The sequence below is a fragment of the Schistocerca gregaria genome, unplaced genomic scaffold (assembly GCF_023897955.1).
Source record: "Schistocerca gregaria isolate iqSchGreg1 unplaced genomic scaffold, iqSchGreg1.2 ptg000405l, whole genome shotgun sequence".
NCBI lineage: Eukaryota > Metazoa > Arthropoda > Insecta > Orthoptera > Acrididae > Schistocerca > Schistocerca gregaria.
Window position 1 is genome coordinate 2,931,485 of NW_026061842.1, and position 9,254 is coordinate 2,940,738.

Below are 9,254 nucleotides of genomic sequence, written 5' to 3' on the forward strand. Positions count from 1 at the left end.
CATTTGTAGTAAAAAACTGAGCAATCCGTCCGTTATCGTCATTTGCTATCGATTCGAGTTAAAGTCTAATCGTCACATTGGCCGCTCTTCTCTCTAAAACGGTTACATTTATCGTCTGTAAAGCTATGTCGCATGCTGCGGTACGCGGAGACACTAAATGCACCATAGTAGAACACTGAAGAAGCTTCTAAGTTGATGTAATAGCCAGTAAGAAGTAATACAATACAAGTTTTAGATATCGATTATTGTGTTTTTAGCCTTTGGTGCCTTTGACATGAGCTAGGACCTTACGATTTTGCATGATGGGAGGTCTAGCAGCCGCGTTGCACGAGAGAATGTGAAAAGTGTTAATTTGTAGTAAAAAACAGAGAAATCAGTCCGTTTTCGTCATTTGTTATCGAATCGGCTTTTAGCTAGATCGTCACATTGGCCGGTCTTCTCTCTGAAACGGTTACATTTATGGACTGCAAATCTATGTCGCGTGCTGCGGTATGCGGAGACACTAAATGCAGCATAGCAGAACACATAAGAGGCTTCTAAGTTGAAGTGGTAGCCAGTAAGAAGCAGTGCAAATCAAGTTTTAGTTATCGATATTGACGTCTTAGACGGCTTTGGTGCCTTGGACATGAGCTAGGACCTTAAGATTTTGCATGAAGGGAGGTCTAGCAGCCGTAATGCACTGGGGAATGTGAAAAGTGTTCATATGTAGTGAAAACCTGGGAAATACACCCGTTTTCGTGATTTGCTATCGAATCGACATTTGCCAGATCGTCATATTTTCGGCTCTTCTCTCTGAAACGGTGACATTTATCGTGTGCAAAGCTTTGTCGCGTGCTGCGGTATGCGGAGACACTAAAAGCACCATAATAGACACAGAAGAAGGTTCTAAGTTGGTGTGATAGCCAAAACGAAGCAGTACAATTCAAGTTTTAGTTATCTATTATTGACTTATTAACCGGCTTTGGTTATTTGTACATGAGCTATGACCTTGGGATTGTTCATGAAACGAGGTCTGTCTGCCACGTTGCGCGGGAGAATGTGAAAAGTGTTCATATGTAGTTATAACCTGAGAAATCCTCCCGTTTTCGTCATTTTCTATTTAATCGACTAATTGCCAGATCTGCAAGCTTATGTCGCGTGCTGCGTTATGCGGAGACCTTCAAAGCATCACAGTAGAACACAGATGAAGCTTCTCTGTTGGTGTAATCAGCGAGAAGGAACCAGTAATAAGTTGTACAATTCAAATTTTAGTTATCATTTATTGACTTATTAGCCTGCTTTGGTACCTTGGACTTGAGCTAGGGCCTTAAGATTTTGCATGAAACGCGGTCTGGACGCCACGTTGCACGGGATGATGTGAAAAGTGTCCATTTGTAGTAAAAACCTGACAAATCCGACCGTTTTCTTCATTTGCTGACGAATCGACTTATTGGCAGATCGTCACATCGGCCGCTTTACGCTCTGAGACGGTTAAATTTATAGTCTGCAAACTTATGTCGCCTGCTGCGGTTTGCGGAGACACTAAAAGCACCACAGTAGAAGACAGAAGAAGGTGTTAAGAAGACGTATTCGGCCAGTAAGAAGCAGTACAATTCAAGTTTTAGTTATAGATTACTGACTTATTAGCCGGCTTTGGTGCCTTGGACATGATCGAGGACCTCAAGCTTTTGCATCAAACGAGGTCTGAACGTCACGTTGCACGGGGAAATGTGAAAATTGTTAATATATATTAAAAACCTAAGAAAACCTTTCGCATTTATTTAAGTTCCTTTAGTACAATAAGAATCTGTTAAAAAACTGACTACAATAATCATAATCTTGCTGTACAAGGGAAGTAGCTACTATTATTAACAGTATTTATCAACAGCAAATAAAACAAAAGGTAAAAACAGAAAGATTATCAAACGTCTAATGGCACAGTAACGAAACTGAAAACAGTTCGCGACAATTTCTTCTGAAATTATTTCACCAGGAAACAACAATAACACCGATTGAAGACTACTAAAGTTCCAAAATAAACCCACTATACACAAACAACTAATTAGTACTTAGCTTTGGATGCGCCGCTGCAGCTGCAACTGGTCAGCGCGGAATGTAAACACAGGTAAGAAGTTAAGTTGCTCGATACGAAACACTCGCAAATATCAGGTCACTACCCAAGAAAGGCGGATGTGAATGAAGAAACCATTAATAAGTATCTTATATAGTAAATATTATCACAAAAACCGTTAAAATATGTATCTGAAACCTATAAATGTACTAAAACTTAGAGAGCGATTTTACACGCACTCACGCGCCTAATCGTAATGCCAGATCGTCGCAGTGGCAGCTTTGCTCACGGAACTGTTTACATATACATCTGGAAACTTACGTCATGTGCTGAGGTATGCGGTCGCACCACAAACAACAAAATAGGGGCTTCTAATTTGATGCAATCGGCAGGTAAGAAGTAGTACTACTCAAGTTTTAGGTATCGAAAATTCAACTGTAGGCCGGTTCTGGTGTCTTGCACTTGATAGAGGACCTTGGAACATGCCTGTCTTTTTACCCCCCTCCCCCCTCGTAAGATGACTGTCTACGTACACCCGCCACCCCCCCCCCCCCTCGTAATATGTCTGCCTACCTACTCAATCCTTCTGAAAATGTGTGTCTACCCACTTCCCCCTCAGAAAATGACTCTCTACTTATCCCCCCAACCGGAAAACGTCAGTTTTCCCACCCCCTCCCCCCTCAGAAGATGACTGTCTACCTACACACCCTCGGAAGATACCTGTCTACTTAACCCCCCCCCCCCCTCGTTTGGAACATGTCTGCCTACCTACCAGCCTCTCAAAATATGTCTTTCTATCTACATCCCCCACCCCCCTCAGAAGATCACTCTCTACCTACTCCGCACGTGGATGATGCCTGTCTCCCTAACCCACCCTTCAGAAGATGTTTGCCTACATACCCCTTCTTGGAAGATGTCTGTCTACCTACACACCTTTGGAAGAGGCCTGTCTACCTACCCCCTCCCCACCCCTTGGAAGATGTCTGCCCAGCTACCCTCCAACTAAGAAAATATTTGTCTACATACACCCCCTTCGGAAAATGTCTGTCTACCTACTACTGCTCTGATGATGTCTGTCTCCCTACCCCACCCTTCAGAAGATGTCTGCCTACCTTCTACTCCATGGAAGATGTCTGTATACATACCACCTATCGGGTGATGTTTGTCTACTCGCCAATCTAACATCCCCCCCCTGTGAAGATGCCTATCTATCGCCTAGCTCGGAAGCTACCCCAACTCAGAAGATTCCTATCTACCTGCACTTGGAAGATGACTATCTCTCCATCACCTCAGAAGACTCTTATCTACCCCCTCAGAAGATGGCTGTCTACATACCCCACCCTCAGAATATGACTGTCTCTGATCTCCCACACTATCTGTCTGTCTACCATTCTCACACATCGAGAGAGGTGGTACAGTGGTTAGCACACTGGACTCGCATTCGGGTAGGGACGACGGTTAAATCCCGTCTCTGGCCATCCTGATTTAGGTTTTTCGTGATTACCCTAAATCGTTTCAGGCAAATGCCGGGATGGTTCCTCTGAAAGGGCACGGCCATTTCTTTCCCAATCCTTCCCTAACCCGAGCTTGCGCTCCGTCTCTAATGACCTCGTTGTTGACGAGACATTAAACACTAACCACCACCACCACCATTCTCACAATCAGAAACTGTCTGTCTACTACTTCCCCCCCCCCCCCCGAAGATGTCTGCCTATCTTCCTAGGTACCCCGCCCATTTAGAAGGTGTCTGCCTACCTACACCCACTTCAAAAGATGTGTAACTGACTACCCCACCTCCGAAGATCTCTGTCAAACCCTCCTCCCATCCCTGGAGGATGTATGTGTGCAGACCCCCCTCTTGGAAGACATTTGACAACCGAAAAAACCCGCTTTGGAAGATGTATGACTTCCTACCACTACCCTCGGAAGGTGTATGTCTACCTAGCACCCCCCTCGAAGATGCCTGTCTATCTACCGAACCACGGTATATGCCTGCCTCACCCTGTCAGAATATGTCTGTCTACATACCCCACATGGAAGATGTCTGTCTACTTACCCCCCCCCCCCCCCCTTGGAAGATGTTTGTCTACCTAGCCCCTCTTGGAAGATGTCTGCCCACATAAACACACACTCGGAATATGTATGACTAGCCACCACTCCCCTCGGAACATGTATGTCTACCTACCCCACCTCCGGACATGTCTCTCTACCTACGCCCCCACTCATAAGTTGTGTGTCTACCAACCCGCCATTTGAAGATGTCTGTCAACCTGGCCCTCCCTCAGAAAATGTCTGTCTACCTGCCCACCTTGGAATATTTATGTCTACCAAAACCCGGAGGATATCTGTCTACCCAACACCCCCCTCAGAAGATGATTGTCTACCTACCCCGGAAGATTTCAGTCTACCTGCACCCCCTCACTTCTGAAAGATGCCTGTCAATCAACCCCTCCAACAGAAAATGTCTGTCTACCTACCGCCCCTCGAAAGTTGTATGTCTACCACCCCTCCTCGGGAGATGTCTGTCTACCTACCCCCCTTCAGAAGATGTCTATCTACCTACCCCCCATCCCCTCGGTAAATGCCTGTCTACCCAACCCCCTCTCGGGAAAAGTATGTCTACTTATCCCCACTCGGAAGATGGCTGTCTACCTACCACCTCCTTCGGAATATGTCTGTATATCGAACCCGACCTCGGAATATGATTTTCCACCTAATGCATGGGAGATGTCAGTCCAGCTGCACCCCACTTTGTAAAATGCCTGTCTACTTTCCACCCCTTTGGAAGATGTCTATCATCCCACCTCGGAAGATGTCTGTCTACCTACCCCACTCTGAACATGATTGCCTACCGAACCACAACTCAGAAGATGATTGTCTACTGACCACCCAGAAGATGGAAGCCTACCTGCCCCCTCCCACTACAACAGAAGATGACCATCCATCTAACCCCCCTTGGTGGATGTCTGTTCATCTCCCCCCCCCCCCTTGGAGGACTTTGTCTTCCTACCCCCTCGGAAGATGTATGTATTCCATTCGCCCCTCAGACACAGATCGCGTGTTAACCCCCCTCAGAAGATTTTTGTCTACCTACCCTGCCTTGGTATATGTATGTCTTCCTACACGCCCTCATACGATGTCTGCATACCTACCCCCCTCGGAAGAAGTCTATCATCCCTCTGTTAGAGAATTTCTGTCTACCTTGCCCCCCCCCCTCGGAAGATATATGTCTTCATATCCTCTACCCTTGGTGCCTACATACTCAACCTCAGAAGATGTCTACCAACCTACCCCACCTTATAAGAAATCTTTCTACCTACCCCCCCTCCTCATAATATGTGTGTCTACCACTTCATGGAGGATGTATGTCTACTCCCCCCCCTCGTAAAATGTCTATCTTTCCCAGTTGGAAAGATGTCTATCATCCCACTCTTAGAAGGTGTCTGTCTACCTGTCCTCCCACTCTGAAGATGTCTGTGTACCTACCCTCCCTCAGGAGATATCGGTCTAATTGCCCACCGGGACTATGTCTATCTACATACTCTCAGCCTTGGAAAATACGTGCCTACCTACCCCCACCCCCTGTAAGATATCTGTCTACCTACAACCTGCCCTCGGATACTGTCTGTCTACATACACCCTCTAATAAGATGTCTGTCTACCTACCCCACACTGTCTGTCTTCCTACCCCAACCATCCTCGGAAGATGTTTGTCTACCTACCCCTCCTTGGAAAATGCCTGTCTACCTAAATCTCGCTTGGAAAATATCTGTCTACCTACCCCCCATCCTTGGAAGGTGTCTGTCCACCAACTCTCCTGTCGGAAGATGTATGGCTACCTAACCCCCCTCAGAAGATGTCTGTCTATCTATCTGCCTGTGGAATGTGTATGTCTACCTAACTCCCCTTAGACAATGTCAGTCTACATACCCCCCTCGGAAGATACCTGTCTACCAATACTCTTCCCTCTACATGCCAAAACTAATAAGATAGCTGCCAACCTAACCCACCTCAGAAGGTCTCTGTTTATGCACACAAACTGAACATGTATGTCTATCTACCCCCCAGAAGTTGTCTGTCTACCTGCCCCCTCAGAAAATGTCAGTCGACCTACCCCCCCTTGGAAGATTTCTGTCTACCTATAACACCTCACGGAAAATATCTGTCTACCAGCCCCCTCTCAGAAGATGTTTGTCTACCTACCACACCCCTCAGAAGTAGTATATCTATCTACCGTACCCTTGGAACATGTCTACCTACCCCCCCCTCCCAGTCAGCAGTTGTCTGTCCACCACCTACATAAGTTGTCTATCTACACCCCCTCGGAAGATGTCTGTCCAATACACCACCCTCAGAAGATATCTGTCCTACCCCTCTCGAAAATGTTAGTCTACCTACACCCCAGATAATGAATGTCTACCAACCCCACCTCGGAAGATGTTTGTCTACCTACCCCATGGAAGATGTGTTTACCTACCACCACTCGTAGTATGTGTGTCTACCTACCCCCATTGGAAAATATCGGTCTACCAACTGCCCTTGAAGATGTATGCCTACATACCCAACACCCTCGGAAGACGTCTGGCTACCTAGCTCCCCCCCACGAAGATATCTGCCTTCATACCCACTTCTCCTTGGAAGATGTCTGTCAACGGACCCAAATTCAGAAAACGACTGCCTACCTACCCCACCTCAAAAGATGTCTGCCTACCAACCACCCCTCGGAATATGTATGTCTACCTACACTCATTCGGAATATTGCTCTCTACCACCCCTCCCTCTGAACATGTCTATCTACCTACCTCCCTCAGAACATGTCTATCTACCAACATCCCCCACCTCTTATGAAGTCTCTCTCACTACCCCCCCCCCCCCTTCGAAAGTGACACCCTACCTACCATCCTCAGGAAATGTCAGTCTTCCTACTCCCCATACCTCAGAAGGTGTGTCTAACTATCCCCATGGACAATGTCTGTCTACATACCCCTAGCCTCAGAAAATACTTGTCTAACTACACCCCTCAGATTATTTCTGTCTACCTACAACCCAGCCTCGGATAATGTCTGTCTACCTACCCCCTCACTAATTGTCTCTCTACCTAAGCTACCTTAGAAGATATCTGTCTACATATCCCTCATCCTCTGAAGCTGTATGTCTACTACCCCTGCTCAGAAGATGTCTGTCTACTTAAAAACCCCTCAGAACATGTCTGTCTAACAACCCCCCCCCCCAGTTGTCTGTCTACCTACCCCCTTGAAGATGTCTGTCTACCTACCCCCAGTAAAATGTCTCTGTACCCATCTTCCCCTCAGAAGATGATTGTCTACCTACCCCCGTACAGAAGATGCACCCCTTTCAGAAAATGTCTGTCTACCTACCCCATCCACACACGGAAGATTCCTATCTACCCACTTTGGACAATGCCTTTCTACCCCAACTCAGAAATGTCTATCTACTACCATCTCAGAAGATGTCTGTCTACCTACCCCCCATTGAATATATCTGCCTACCCAACCCATCTTTGGAAGATGATTGGCTACCTACCCCATGGAAGATGTCAGGCAACCTGCCCGCTCACTTAGGAAGATGCCTACCTCCCCCTTGGAAGTGGTCTATTTTCCACCACTCAGAAGATGTCTGTCTAACTACCCCCTCTGAATGTATATGTCTATCAACTATGTCTGTTTACCTACTCCCATAAGATGTCTATCATCCCCCTCAGAAGGTATCTTCCTATATACTCCCTCCCCTTGGAAGATGTCTGTCTACATACCCAAACTAAGATGATGTCTGGCAATCTACTCCCCCACAGAAGATGTCTGTCTACCTACCACCCTTGGAACATCTATGTCTTTCTACTCCCCGGAAGATGTCTGTCAGTCTGCCCAACTTGGAAAATGTCTGTCTACGTGCCCTCCTTCGGAAGATGTCTATCATCCCCAGCCTCAGAAGAATTATATATATTTGTCCCGCACCAACAGTAGATGTCTGTGTACCTACCCCCTTAAGAAGAAGTCTGTTTACCAACCCCCCTTCAGGAGATTCTCAAACCACCCACCAGGAAAGTCTCTGTCTACCTATCCCTCCCCCCCCCCCTTTGGGAGATATGTGTCTACCTACAACACAACTCGGTAAATGTCTGTCTACCTACCCCTCAGAAGATGTCTGTTTATCCACACCTCCACAGATGATGTCTATCTACCTACCCCCTGCCCCCATCCTCCGAGGATGTCTGTCTTCCTACACCCTCAGAAGATGTCTGTCTACCTACCCCCCTTGGAAGATGTTGGTCTACTTACCCCTCTAGATGATGTCTGTCTACGTACGCCCCTCAGAAGATGGCTGTCTACCAATCCACCAATGGGAGATGTCTGTCTACCAACCCCCTCGAAAGGTGCCTTTGTGCCTACCCCCTCAGAAGATTGTCTACCTACGAACACTCAGTAAATGTATGTATACCTACCCCCCCCCCTCGGAAGAAGTCTGTCTAATTATTCCCCACCCCTTGGTAATTTCTGTCTACATACCACTCCCTTGCAAGATGTCTGTGTACCTACTCCCTCTTGAAAGATATCTGTTTACCTACATCTTCTGTGGGGAGGTAGGAAGACACACATCTTCCGTGAGGGGTAGGTAGACAGACATATTCCAAAGCAGGGTACATGGTCAGACATCTTCTGAAGGGTGGTAGGTAGACAGACATCCTCCAAGAGGGGGGGGAGACATTTTCTGTGGTGATAATGGTAGACAAACAATTCCAAGGAGGGGTAGTTAGACAGTCATCTTCTGAGTGGTTGTTTCTTAGTCAGACGTCTTCAAGGGGGAGGATTGGTAGACCGACAGTTTCCAAGGGGGGTGACATTTTTCGATTGGGGCCAAATAGGTAAACAGATATCCTTTGAGAGGGAGGTAGACATTTTCCGGGGGGGGGGGCGAGATATTTTCGAGGGGGAGAGTAGATTGACATCTTCTGGGAGGGGGGAGATAGTATTCTTCCATGGGGGGAGGTGAGTTGTCAGACATCTTCAAAGGTTGGGGGGGGGGGGGGGGGTCGGTAGACAGACATCTTCCAAGAAATGTCGGTAAGTAGACAGACATCTTCTGTGGGAAGTGATGGTATGTACACTTACATCTTCTGATGGGTTCGGGTAGATAAACAGGCATCTTTCATGATGGGGGGATAGAGCTCCTCGAAGATGGGGTG